Raw genomic sequence first — 14,916 nt, forward strand, 5'->3', positions numbered from 1 at the left:
GATCATACTATGATCTAGTTCTCAATCCATCACTCCTAAAAACGGGTGTAAGCCTCATAATGAGAAGCACTGCTATGACGACATGTTGAAGGTGGAGGCTCCGAAACAGCAGGAGCTTCTTAAAGAGACAGAGCTCAATTTCAAGGTGTCAAATTGTGAAGTCATGTTTGTTGATATACACGGCAGTTTTATAATAATTTAAAGTTCTTTGATTGTGTGGAGTCTACTGCGGTTCACTTTCGGTTCCTTAGAACCGTGCTACTACAGGACCTAAAAAAAAAGTACAGCCTTCAAAAGGAGTTGCTGGTCATCTTCTATATGTGTCCGTCCATCATTGTGTCGTTGGAAGCATCCATAAAACAGGACAAGTCTAGATTGTAACAAACAATTAGGTTTTAAGAGATGACCTTCAGGGTTGACCTTCCCTGTATCCAGGACTTGTGCTGGTCTAGCTTCTGGAAAGGAACAGCTTACATCACTGCAGACCCCAAACATCCTGGACATAAACTATTGAAACTTTTACCTTTAGGTTGACACAGCACTATTTGCTATCGCAGAGACAGTTTCTTTCCGCAGGCTGTCTCTATGATGAACACAATGAATACCTTATAATCTGGCTTCATGCTGTGAGCATGAGAAACCACAATTGAAGTTGGAAAAAAAAAAGCGCTTTTCAAACCAAGATGCTGCTTTCAAAATGTCTCAGACAAACGTAACCAAATGTTTACCAGCATGAAGTGAATCTTTGATGATAATAGCTTGTCAGCCTCATCAACTGCTGCGGGATGAAATCCAGACAATGACGGGATTGGGAATAGCAAAAATAACTTTGTTATTGAATGAACACGAATGAACATGGACACTTCCTCCTAAATCACAAGCTAGTCTCAGTGTGTGTGCCTGCGTGTGCATGAGTTTGTAAAAATGCTTCTGGCATGAGTGGAACGATAACATTTCAAAGTTCTTCATTTCCCCAGCTCTGGCACAGAGAAAGTCGGAGCAGAATGCCAACAGCTAGGCATTATCTGTCTTCACTGCGGTATATCAGCCTTCCTCGGGCAGAACGAGATCTGTAACATGCTGCTCTTTTGCAAATATTAGCATCGTGAATCCCCATCGTTTTCCTTCGACTATCTGAACATAATTTCTTTTTCTCACTGACTGCTTTTCTTTTGTCTTGTAACCAACTCTGTGTGATACTTTCTCATCCCACCTGATGGATGTGGGAAATAAATAATTGCATATACATATTAGTACTGTTATATTGATCTTCAACGCCTGTGATTTATACATCCGACTAAATTCATTCACAACGGACTACATAATTTGGAAAATTATGAAGATATGAACATCTTGGAACACAATAAGAAATTCTAACAAAATTCCTGGCAGGAGGTTTATTTCGGTTTGTATTGCATCACAGCTTTGAAGCACTGAAGACAACTTGAAAATAAAAAATAATTAGAATTTTATGCAATAATGGCTTAGCCAGAGGTAAACCAGCAGAAAACAATCGTCGTGGTGACAGCACACAGGTGCCTGTGAATCCAGTGGAAAAATCTCTCTGAAGAGACATTCACATGTTTACAATGGGATTTGGACAGACAGCGAGGGAGAAGCAAGCAAACACAATGTCAAAATGTGTTATGTGCTCCAAGTCTCTCGAACGCCAGTCAGTCAGAGACGAAGATAAACTCGGGCACTGAATAGGATTATCTGTAGTCTCTTATCAAACATAGAAAAGGGTTTTCTGCAGAAATACATGCAAACATGCTCCCACCAACATGAGTTGTTTCAGCAAAAAGGTTTACAGCTGAAGAGAGATTTTATACATTCACACTGACTGATGGATTGGGGGAAAAGTCTGTTATCCAGAAGACATCTTTTGGGAACTGTAAGAAAAAGATGTCATGGTAATACCTGCTGCTGCATTGAATTCAATAAGGATGTTGGTTTTTCTATGTCTTCTCAGATACCATTTTTTTATTATTATTATTAGGTTTCAATAAAACATAAAAAAAAAAAAAAAAATCATACTACTACTCGTTGTCATTGATTTGAAAACTACAGAGTGCACACCAAACACAGTTTGGTCAGATCTGTTGTCATGAATCATCCGTTTCATGTGATGCCTGCAATGTTTTATGTTGCTCCCCTGCTACTTCTAATTAGCTCATTGCTCTCACCTGTACCTCTGCTTTTCTGCTTTCACTCAGTATGCGATCACCTGTCGTCATTCTTGTCACAGCCTTTGAAGGTCCTTGTCTCTTTTTCTATTCATGTGCCTGGCCTGTTTTCTGCCTCCTGACCAGTGCCTCAGCCTTCTCCTTGCCCATTTTTGAGTGACTCCATTCATTTAAAACTTTAATGTCCTACGGATTGCCTTGTGTGTGAAAGGTGCTATATTTGTAAACATGCCTCGACTCGAACTCATGTCGATAATTAGCCTAGTTTAAGTTATCGGACACATGATGAAAGCTGTGAGGAATATGTCTCCTGACACACAAATGTCTCTTAAGGGCAATACGCAGCTTGCTTCTCACAGGAAAGTCTGCTGACAGGTTCTACAAATCTGGTTTATGCTGGAAATCACATTTTTTTCCTCCTTTCTGCTTCCTCTCTCACCATTTCCAGCTGTCTCCACCGTTCTTTAAGGCTTTTATTTCTGATGGCTCAAATCGATTCAAACTACAAGGGAACAACAGACGAAAACCAGCAGCTTTCTCTTTCCCTTTCAGCACACAAAACATGCACAAACACCTAAATGCACACACACGCTCTTCATTGAATGCCTCCTCCTGTTAAGCTAGCGGAGACACTATCATGCAGTACAGACTGGGTGTACAGACTGGCACAAAATACAAACCACAGGGACCCATAATTTAGTTCATTTAATCCTTTCCTGTTCCTTTAGATTGTTCTCCGTTTCTCATCTAGCAGGAGGCAGTGCCCCCGCAACGTCAATCAACATATTATGGCTTTTACTTTGTGGCACAAGGCTCTCTTTACAAGCAGGCATTTTGATTAATTTGGTGAAATATAACTTTTATTTTTTTACAAAAAAAAAAAAAAAAACATGGAAAAATTACAACAAGAAAATGGTATGTTCTTTTTTTTCTTTCACTTTCCATCCTTTCCAGAACTGAGAGTGCTGTAGGTGTTTGCAGTATCAGTCAACCGGATCAGTGATTCCACTGGGATTGTTTTAAAGCGACTGCAAGGCAGTAAGAGTACGTCGTTGTGAGAACGAAGATGAGTTGCATATTTTGTTGGCGATAAGAGGATATCTGTAAGAGGCAGATTAAACAGAGGAAGCACAATAGAATAGAGAGAGAACAGAGTAAAGGACAATGCAGGCGTGAAGACTTGATGGAGAAGATGATGTACGAGACGGTGCAGATATGATAACTGGTTCCTGATACTGTTGCATACCAAGTCCTGTTTCTTCTGTGGATGTAAAGTGACAAGGTTTTTGGCACTTCTCATTTAGTCCTTCTCATTTAATCTGCATTTCTCCAAATGGGAGTAAACAGACTTCATTTATGTTAGGAAGTGATTTTATTCTTCTTCTTAAATGTGATGATTACCATCTTATCTGTATTAACGTTTATTCGGGTGCCAGATTCAAAATGTTGAGAATTTCCCCATGGACATTAATAAAGTATTTCTACTCTAATCTAATATAGTGTCTTTGTTACCAACCACTCTAAGCAATTGGCTTTCTCCAGGGCGAGAGGCAGAGCGCGCCCTGGATCTATCGCCAAATCGTAACAGGTCAACAAAGACACACAGGACAAAGAAGCATTAACATGAATTTCTACCTCAATCTCCAGTTTGGGAGAGTCTATGTCAGTCTGCGTAAGTTGTGGTTACTTGGCAGAGCAAGTCAATATGTTTGTTACATAAGTTCAATGACGTCCTACCCCCAGGAGAGAAGAGAAACCTGAGAGGCGAAGAAGAGGGGAGCAGGAGAGTAATCTGTTCTCCTGTGAGCTCTGTGAGCCTGTCAGACAATGTTGCAAGGACAAATTTAATTTAGTCGGGGGATTAAACCCCTTTCTGTGGCTCACTTTGCTTTGTGAATTTGGAGTTTTTCCGCAGCTGCCGCATGCTGACGAAGAAGCCTATTCACCTTTTGAGCTTCGGTTTGAAAATCTAATTAACTTTAAAAGCAGAAAAAGACTTTCATGGTATAATTAGTTCATATTAGCTCTAGTGACAGATGGGTTATTGAAAAACACACATTTCAGACCAGCATTTACACTTATTTCTGGAAAAACTGAAACCAATTTTGTGCTACAAAACAGTTGGGTTTTTTTTCAGTGCAGAAGGAGCTTACAGCCTTTTATTGCTGTTTTAAGCAAAAAAAAGAGAAAAAAAAAGAGGAAAAAAGACATTCTCAAGTGACTGAGATTTTCACTTAACGGATAAAACTCCAATACTTTTTTTCCCACAAAGTAAACACAGTAAAAGGTTTTTCCCTGAAGATATTTGCCAGTGAGAAGTGTATCCCTTCCTAAGCCTGTCCATCTCTTTCCCTCCATCCTGGCAGCAGAGCAGGTCCCATTGACCTGAGATGACAAGTGAAATGTTTTGAGAGTGTTTAACTATATTTCTGTTTTTATAAGTCTCAATGTGGGCAGAAGAGTCAAGAAATTAGCCTAAGCCAAAAGTTCTTCATAAGACCAAATGAGCAAAAATAAATAACGTTCTTTCTTTCCTTAAATCTATTCATCTGAGATTAATTTAATATAGTTGGAAGATTAGTTTACAGAAGAATAGACATGCAGAATATTACCCTCTGTGTTTTATTTGTATTAAAAAAATCATGGCATGAAGTTATAATTAAATGTCAGAGTACGTTGGTGAAAAAACAAGAAAAGTAAAATCTGGAGTTTGTTCAGAATAAGTGAGAAGTCAATATGCATATTCATTGTTCATTTTTATAAATTATTCTCAAGTAAAATGAAGAAAAAGAAAATCAGAAGCTTTGAAAGAAATAGTCATCGGAAGGATTTTGAGAATTTCCAGTTTAACAAGTCAAATGCTGCTTGTTAAGCTCATCTCTCTATATAAACAGACGCTTACGCCTGAAGTGTTGACAGAGCAGAAAGTGGGTAAACGGACACAAAATTATCCCAGTAGTGAAAATTGCTGTCAGTATGATTAAAAAAAAAAAATCTCCTGAGTTTTATTATAAGAAAAAGAAGAAAAAAGAATCCAATGCGCAGGTGAACTTTACATCTTGGAAAACTGAGATCGTATTTGTGAAATATATCAAGAGGGTGTTCATCACTTATTCTAGTTTAGGGTCAGACCATTTCTCTTCATGTAGAAGCCCCAGTTTGCTCTTTTCCCCCTTGTTTACTACACTAGCAAATCTATTTTAGTTGCTCTTTCTCTTTACAGGGAAGTGCTTTTTGTCAGGCGAAACCCTTAATATTCTGCTACCATATGTTTTGAAAAAATATTTTATTTCACATATTGGTTGCAATTTGAATAAAAATTATTTTCACTCTTTTCTAAATAGGAAAACTGGCAGACAAAACAATATTAAAGCTAAAGTAAAAATCGCCTTCAGAGAAAAACATAGCAAAAAAGAAAACAATTCAGCCCATTAACATTTGAAGAAGTTGTTCATCATTTTGATAGTTAAAAATCTGTACGGCAGATGCATAACAGAATCACTTTGTTTTGTGCTTTCAGACATTTATGTAATTTCTTTTGCTGATATTTTACAAGTACATTTTATTGTCCGTTGGTCTGAACTTAGTTTAAAATAACTGCAATTCAAATCTTGGTACTATATGCACCATTATCACTTTGACAGTCTGCAATGAATGATCTCAGTTTAAATCCACATGTGAATATTGCATTGATAGTCTTATCTTTAATCTAATTTCATTAAATGAACAGATCTGTGTTTTACTAATCAAACTAAGAGCATAGGAAAAAAAAATTTGAATTTAAAAATGATGTTAAAAAATAAAGGATGCTCCTCCTATCTTATTCCTGTGGGTTAGCCGACTAGATGTTCTTAAAGTTTGCCCAGGTTAGATTTTTGCGTCTTGAGTTTCAAGTTGCCGAGAAGGTATTTGCATATTCTATTGTTTTGCTAAGCTTTCGGTAGGTATACCTCGTATGTCATATGAACACCATGATTAATTACATTTATCGGAGAACTCTACAGAGTGACACACATCTCAACAATTTGTGAGACGGAGAACCGAACCACAAGCTCCAGCACGGTCCGTTGGTATAGGATCAGTCCCGGTGGAGAGAGGGGGACTCGGTTCCCGGGAAGAGCTGAGGCCCATGGGCCTTAGAATGCCAGAGGGGGCTTAATCCAAAGCTACAGGGGCTGGCTTGTGGGGGATTTCCTCATGCGCCTACAGGTGCTCCGCTGCAGTCCCCCAGCTTAGAGGACCGACCCCCTCTGCGTAGATCCAAGGTGTCGTTGATCCGTCTGGGTGGCAGAGCGATCCTTACGGAAGGAAAAAAACACCTTTCTCCTTGTGCGACACACTTTTAAGCATCCTGACCCGAGCCTGCTCAAAGGTCTCGCTCACATTGTCAACGTGACAATGGTCTGCCTCCTTCCATTGTCACGCTGGTCTCAGTTCCTTTTTCAGCCTGTGTTTCTGCTCAGCTCACTTCAGATTCACTTCCCTTCCTCCTCAGACCCTTTGCCGGCGTTTTCCCCTTCTGAACTCTTAAACTGTGCTCTAAGGTCAACTGCTGCTGTCAGGACTTCAACCACAGGTCACACTCAACAAAGTTGATCATTACAACATTCAGACTACACACGACAAAGTTAATCACAAAATACTGATTATACTGTACATTGGAAAAAAAAATTTATCCTTATTGATTACACATCTTAAAGTTAGGCGTTTCAGAACGCTGGTTACATATATCAAGCATTTCATTAAGGTTAAAATCATCTCAACAGATCTAAAAAGACCTCATGAGAGGAAGGTCGGCTCCGACTCCAGCCCCTTCGACAGTCAGCAAACTCAACTGTAACTCTGTTATCCACATAATGGGACTGGGACCCTGAGATGAGGTCAGCATGTGCTGTCACAACACTATTGTCCTGGAACATCAAAGTAAGCCACAGCTAGGGCTGCTGGAGTCGCCACACAACAATCAGCGAAGTTGCTTAGAGACACAATTCACCGGTTCTCATCACAAATGTGGACAATCAGTTCTGTACAGTATCAGTCAATTCAGCGTCTGTACAACCATCCGACTGTAAAATAGCAACATGAGTGTTGCTGACAAAATGCTATCAATGCAAGGTTTAATAGATTTATTGTCATAGATCTAGTTTTACATTATTATTTTAGCATTTCAGTCTAACAAGGTTTCAAATTGTTATCCAAACTGAAGTCAGATATGAGAACCATTTAAAAAAATACTAATGTCTACTGTCTACTAGAGGAGGCTAAGTAATATCAAAAAAATATAAAGAAAAGTTGTGTTTTTTTCTTTTGCAGTGAAATCCCAATCCTGCTTATATCACAATTTCCAGAGATAAAATGATTGGTCTTTAAGAAAAGGAAATATTATTGACAGTTTAAAGGCCACAGCTAATTAATAAATTGATTCTAATGAGCTTGAACAATTTTGCCATAATATAGCTATAAAAAACAGTTATCAGTCATGCTAACATGGTGGTAGCAGTAGCAATAATGCTTTTATAACATCAAGGAAAAATTACAGAGTGCTACTAAATAAATGCACTATGAGTGAGTAGGTTACTGACAGTTTTAAGTAGCCTTAATATATGCTATTTGAAGTTCAGAACACTTTTTATGTGGCTGAAGCTTTAACTGTGAAAGTTTATCTTACACCAGAAAGAAAAGAGGCACAAATCCTTGAGTTGCTTTTCTGACGGTCCTGGCTATCTGAAAGCAGATCCCTGTATACAGTTCTGTTTGTCCAATGAATATTAAAAACTGGTAACAAGTTAAAACAAATTACACCATTCTGAAGTGTGATCTGAGATCCAGGCCAGGTAAATGTTTCCTCACTTAGCATTAATCATTCTCCAGCTGGTAGCTTTTTGTGGAAGAGTCCTACTCTTTTCATTTCCATCTGCTGGAATATCGACTAAACATCCTGAGAAGCCTTTGTTGTGTGATCATTAAGCTCTAGGTTCAGGAAACAGTTGCTACTCTTTAGGGGTTTATATAACGCTGGATTATTTTCACTGCTTTTTGCACACACTGACACTGAGGAATGTGAGATGTTGCGTTTGAAATTCAAAGATCTCTGGGTTTTTAATAGAGTAATAACTTTGCTTTGAATGCTTTTTTTTCAATTTCAAGCAGTAATACTAACTTTAGCAATGATGCTAAAGGAAAAGAAAGAAGATGAAACTGATGTATCGGAGCAACAGCACAGAACTGCAGTACATATAAGGTGATTTATAGACTGATCTACCATCTCTCTGTTTGGCAGATAGTCAACATGTTCTAATCCATCATGAACTGAGAAAGTACCTAAACCTTTGCTAACTGTTTCATTGGCAGCTAACAGCCTCAGGATATCAGAATAACCAAAAAACTCACAAGCATTTCTTCAAAACTTGATGAATGGCTTATTAACAATTTATTGACGTTTGTCAAAGAGCAACCATTTAAGCAGATATCTTAATAAGCTGAAATGCAAACTAAACCTTTGCAAGCTGTAGTACTGCTACAGAAGAGGACCTAAAATAGCACAATACTGTCCATAGCAACCATATATGCTGGCAAGGCTATGAAATGCTGTAGCAGTAGCACACAGAAGCATAGAAGGGACATTGTCCCAATGTCTGCTGTATAGAACATTGTTTTGCTGTTTGGCATCAGCAAAAATCATCTTCCACTGTTGTATTATTTAATATTCCAAATGCCAGTTGTGGTTGAGACCAGAAATTGCAATGCTGAAAGGCACTACAGTTTAATGGCCCCATCGCACACACAAGAGGCAATTTAAGACAAGTGGTGCATCTTGGCCTCCTTCAGTGTTTACAGTGGTGCTACTGTGTCCACTACAAACCGCAGGCCTATTGATAAGGTTACAGGACTTTTAGAACAAAACTGGCATTTTCATTTCATAAAATGTTTTGTTCATTAGTCCCAGGTCTTCAAGAATATAAGGAAAGAGCTGGAAATAATATTAAACAAAACCAGAAAAATTCCTGCAAAGCCAGCCCAAACTCCTTTTTAAGGATTTGGTGGATCTGTCTCTTTAATTAAAGTACTTTTGATTACCTGTTTCAGCTTTACATGAACAGAAAAGTGAACAGGGAGCAAGTCAAAGATGACAGTTTCTTGGTGGTTCAGTCTGCAGCAGCTTCACTTTGCTGAAGGGTGAATACAAGAGACAGATGAGCAGAAAAGATAATTTAAGAGAGCTCAGGAGTAATGGACCGTACCACAACCTCTTTAGTGATGAGAGGATTGTCATAATAGTAGGAGCTTTTGTGCCGGTACTTGTACAGAGCTTAATTCAATACTGCCATCATATGAGACATAACAGACAGAGACAAGAAAGAAATCAAGGAAAAAGAAGATATAAAATGAAGATGATGAAATCTAGCAAATGGTAAGGAGATGAAAATGACAATAGCTTGGTTTTTAAAAACACAGAAAAGATTGACTGGGCTAAAATAACAATTCTTAATAGACATGAACTTGTTTACGAGCGGTCCAGATCCTATAATAGATTTCAAATTAGATCTATTAACTCAAGTGACCAGGAGATCAACAATGCAACAGTGATGGAGTGTATTTCACTGAACAAGCAAACGGTAAAGATAAAAATTCACGTGAAAAGTTCTTCATGTTTTCCAAAACGGTAATGTTCTCGGTGAGCTAATTGCAAAGTGCACAATTAATCCCTTATCTAAAAAAAATAATACTCCTCCGAAACCCTTTTCTTCTCTAAAACTAGATCAGAAAAGAGCTCAGCAGACCTACAAGAGTCAAGGAAACTGCACTCAATTGCTCTCCTTTTTGGCCTTTGTGCATTGGGCCTCAGGCATAATATCTGTCTGCAGCACATTGTTAGTATTCCTTTGCTCCAGAGTGGGTTGCAAAGGAGAGGTGATACATATTAACACTTGATTCTCAGCAGGCCCACGTACCAAATACACATTTCTACATGTTTTGTAAAGTAGCAAGTGAGCACCAGTCTGACTGAAATGAATGTGGACTTAATTTTGCTTTATTTATGATGCAGCATCATATTTAGTGAACCTGCAGTAAAAGATTCAGGAAGAAGATCGTTTTTCATGCATTGAGGTAAGAAGATCAGAAGATACAATACATTCAAGGCAATTTTTGGTATTTAGTTGCTAACGTGTTGCTAATATCTTGACAGCTTTAGGTTGATTTTTTCATGATGCACCTTGGCAAAAGGTGGACTTTTTATTTTTATTTACATAATTGTCAGCGGATAAAAATTGTCTAAGTAGAACGTATTTGTTGGAAGTGTTTAGATTTAGCTTTGACCTGTTTGGTAATTAATAAATAAAAACACAAAAACGCTTCTCTGAGTTAACCATAAAGGTCTGGCTAACAAATATTTATGTCTCAGACTTCAAGATGAGGCAGCAGCACAACAGAAACCGAGTAATAAGGGTGATGTTTAAAGAAGGTATTCAACTGCAACAGTTTTCATATATTTTGTAAAACTAATATGAATGTGAAGAGATGGTAGCAAATTAGCTGCACAAAAGCAAAACCTTTAATGCTTCAGATGTTTAATAGAGAAATATGAGGTGCTAATGTTTACAGTGTTGACATTTCCTTTTCAAGACTTCTGCATTTCATCTTGACTCGATATCAGCTTCAGGGCCAAATTCTGACCTGTAGCAACCCATTAATGCATTTATCTGCTTGGAGGCCTTTACGTTTTTCTTTTTCACTTGCTTTTTGAAATTAGAGGACAGGTTCCTGATGTGCTTCAGATCTGGGGGCTCTCTTTTCCATGGATCCATATTTTGATCCTTGATTCTCTCAGTTATCACTCTCTCAGTTCTTCTCTGTGCTGGAAAAAAGGCTTGTTCAGCACCAGCATTATTCTGGTTAGTTGTTTTTTTTTTTCCTAAGAGGATATTTTTGGTCCAACTCTTTGAACATAGCGATGACTTTAAACAAAATAGTGACTGAAGCCACGCTTTTGGATGAAAGGAGGCACACATAAATGGCATGAAAGAGGATTCGTGGTAGCATTCGTCTTTCTTTTTCTCTACTATTTTTTTTACTAGACTGTCTGAAGGAGGGCTTTATTTGAGAAAACAATATAGATTTTTTTTGGGGGGGTGGTACACTAGGGGCTCTTATTAACAGTCACAAATGTCTCAGGTTTCCCAGGATGGCTGCATTGACGACTCTATCCTCTCTATATGGAGACACCTGCTCTACTTTTACACCACACAGCACCACAAGAAGAAACAATATTACTCCAGTCTTCTGCAGTTCAACCCTGGTATTCCCTACAGAATGTTGATCTGTCCTTTACTTTTTTCCCAATGAGTAGGGACTTCTTTGCAGCCCGTTTTGATATTAAAAAAGTACTTAAAAGTCCCTGCCTGAGTGTGTGCAGGGAAACAATCATATGTGCTTGCTGCCATCTCTGAGTAAGCTCTGCCCTGCTGTCGGCCTGATTCCGGAGCTGAATCCCGTTTTGGCACTTGCTGGACCTTGTGTGGCTAATTTGGGTGGAATGTCACTAACAGTCATTTCCTTTGAAGCATATTAGAAAAAATAGTTGTGATGAAAGAGATAACTGTGGCTTGCAAAAAAAAGGATGAAGTCGCTCCCTTAAAAAAAAAAAAAATAATAATAATAATCAGCTCCTTTATTGTCATCAGAATGACATAGATATTAGCTGTCCAGTCCTTAACACCTTAATCTAACCATAAAATCATTTTCATGATACTCACAGCTCATTTTGTGACATTATTAAAGCACAATGCAAATGAGGATTTCATGATTACGTTCATTATCAGCTTTTCAATTAACTGCGTTTCATCGGATGACTCTTTATGTCAACCAGGCTCAATGCAAATTGCAGCCATAAAATCTGAAACTATCAAGATTTTTGGAAACAAAAGATTATTATTCTCAAAACTTTTGTCTGTGACTGTCATTCATAATTTTTGCCAGACCTTCATCTGACTATAATTTCTCTGAATTATAGCTCATCCACTTTAATTGAATTAAACACTTGATTGCTCGACGTCTGAATAAATTAGAGAGATTAATAGCACGTGTCATTTTATGGGTACATTTCAGAGCTAATAGGGAACAGAATTAATTTAGAAAAACTACCACATTATTTACTTAGACATTCTTACTGAAAAGCAACATGTGTCAAAAAAGTTTTATCTGACAGGCACTTTTGCTCAAAATGATTAAAAAGCCATAAAAGTGCAATTTATTATTCCATCAGGAAATTGATGTTATTTATCTTAAAATAGTTAAATAAGCATTGTCGGTGGTGGCAGCATCATAACGTGGGGAGGTTTTTCCTCAGGGACATGACAGCAGCTCAGAGCAGATAGAAAGATGAACGGAGCGAAGTACAAGGTAACCCTGGAAGTCAAAAGAAACTGTTAGAGGATGGGTAAGAGGTTGACTAAAACATAATATTGTTGGTTAGAACAAAGCAAAATATGTTTACTAAGCATGCAGACTTTTTTATGTACATCTGATTTTCCTCACAAGTGATAACATAAAATACAAAGGATGGAACCTTATTAAGCTATTAATTTGAAAAAGCTGACATTGACCAGCCTATTGATTATAAGACAAATGAAACCTGGAAACACAGATCAAAAACCTAAGAAAAATATTTTTCATGTCTTTATTCTGGTACGCTCATTTCTTTTTCAGTCTTTTCTTTTGTTTTTGTTGTTAAACTTTTAGCTCTCCCCTCTCCACTGACCCAATGACATTTCTGAGTAGCACATCTGCTTTTTTGCCACCATGAAGGTTTGTCTTGTTTCTTGTAACATCTTTCCTACGGTCCCCCCCCACCCCCCCATCCATTGCACACTATGTTTCTGCCCTGGTCTAGTTTTGTGTTTTCTTTATTTCCTGTCTCATAGCTTCAAAAGTACCATGTTGCCTTTTTTCTGGAATAAATCATTTGTGATTCTTTGATCCAGTTTCCTCCATTCTGCTTTCATAATGCATTGTATTTATTTTTAATCTTTTTTATTTTTTTATCAGTGTAGTTCGGGACAGAAAGATCTGGACAGACACAGTGGTCAGGACCAGTTTCATGTCACATCTAAATCCGGCCCAGTCTGGCACCCCTCTGGCAGCCCTCTGGCATTCTTCCAGTCAGAGCTAGAGGTCTGCGATGTCAGGGTGTGTGCATCATGACCACATAGGCGTCTGGCTGCACCAGATGTTGTTAGTTCAGGGATCATCATAGATTCCTGTTTCACCACTCTCTTCTGCTTTGGATTTAATTTCTTGCTTTATGTGTCTGCCTCTGGTCTACCTCTAAAGAGATTTTAGTGGTGCCATCCAAATTGCCTCTCTGCCTTGCATTGCTTTTCCACCTGCTTAGCATTGGCCTCTTGGCATTAGCAGCGCCCTTGACATTTATTTATGTCATCGCTGATTTGCAGTGACATGCAGTCAGGGGAGTCATGATGACAAGTAAAATAGATACTAACAATTGTAAGAGAAAATCAATTTGTCCACTTTACTGTTTTCATGATTTTTTTAATATCATGATTTGTGCAAAAATCACTGAATTTATATAATATAATGTTGGGTTTATTGCCAGTTCAACTGTAAGGAAGAAGTCTGGGGTGAAGCATTGTAGTGCTGTGCCTCACCTCTGGTGGAGCTGTTACTGGACATTTCTCTCTTTTTACATGGCCAATATACTTTTGATAACACATGTACTACACATGCTGATGTTTCACAGCCTCAAAAATGTATTTAATGATTGTATATGGGGCATTTTTAGTCTTTCTGATCTGCCATAATGAGGAGTGGAAATGCTAGAGACAAGTACAAACAATTTTTATGACGTAGTGACGACGACATTAATGGAGAAGGGACAGATGTATGATCTTCAGATAGAAATGAAATCAAGGCTATTTTCACACCTAATGGTGTGGTGGAGCCGGTTTGATTGGGGACCAAAATTGTAATATGTGTTACATATCCAGCTGGTGTGGTTCACTTTCACACTGCACTGTGTGAAACAAACTGAACCCTTTGAACAAACTGTTTGTTGCTGATTTACCCTCTCGCCTGTGGGGGGCGCTGCACCCAGAACCACTGAATGACATTGAGCTTAACTTCCTTCTTCACTAAATGTAAATAACAATGGAATGGTGTCAGTTTGTGGCAGTTGGAGGATTTCATGTTTGTTTTGGTTGTATTTACCGATAGTAATAATCTACTTCTTACTTTTGGGTCGGTCTCCGTTCCACATATGCATTCAACCGGCGTCATGTTTTTTTCTTTGACAAATAGAGAAAACAGCCAAACAGTAAAAAAAATTCGAATTTGACAATATGTTGAATGTTCTTTATTTTTAAAAATGTTCAGAGTAGAATTCAATAAAACATAGTTATAATCTATTGAAATAATAAAAATTTTAAGTTAAGGTTAAAATCAATGTGTATGAGTTTTTGTATTTTGTCTTGAACTTCATCATATTTCATTAGTGATTTGTCCTGTGCCATCTTATTGAATATTTTCTGCTTTAATCTGAGCTTTTGGTCCAAGAGTCATTGCATTCAACTTCTATCAATATTTTAAATATTTTTTTGCAAACATAGTTTAGGAATTAAACCGTTTTGTCTGCGCTTCAGTCATTCTGAACCCGAGCTCAGAGGATGAAAGAGACCACCCGCGGAGAGTGAGAAGGGAATTTTATATATTAAAA

Source organism: Poecilia reticulata, linkage group LG10 (genome assembly GCF_000633615.1).
Source record: "Poecilia reticulata strain Guanapo linkage group LG10, Guppy_female_1.0+MT, whole genome shotgun sequence".
NCBI lineage: Eukaryota > Metazoa > Chordata > Actinopteri > Cyprinodontiformes > Poeciliidae > Poecilia > Poecilia reticulata.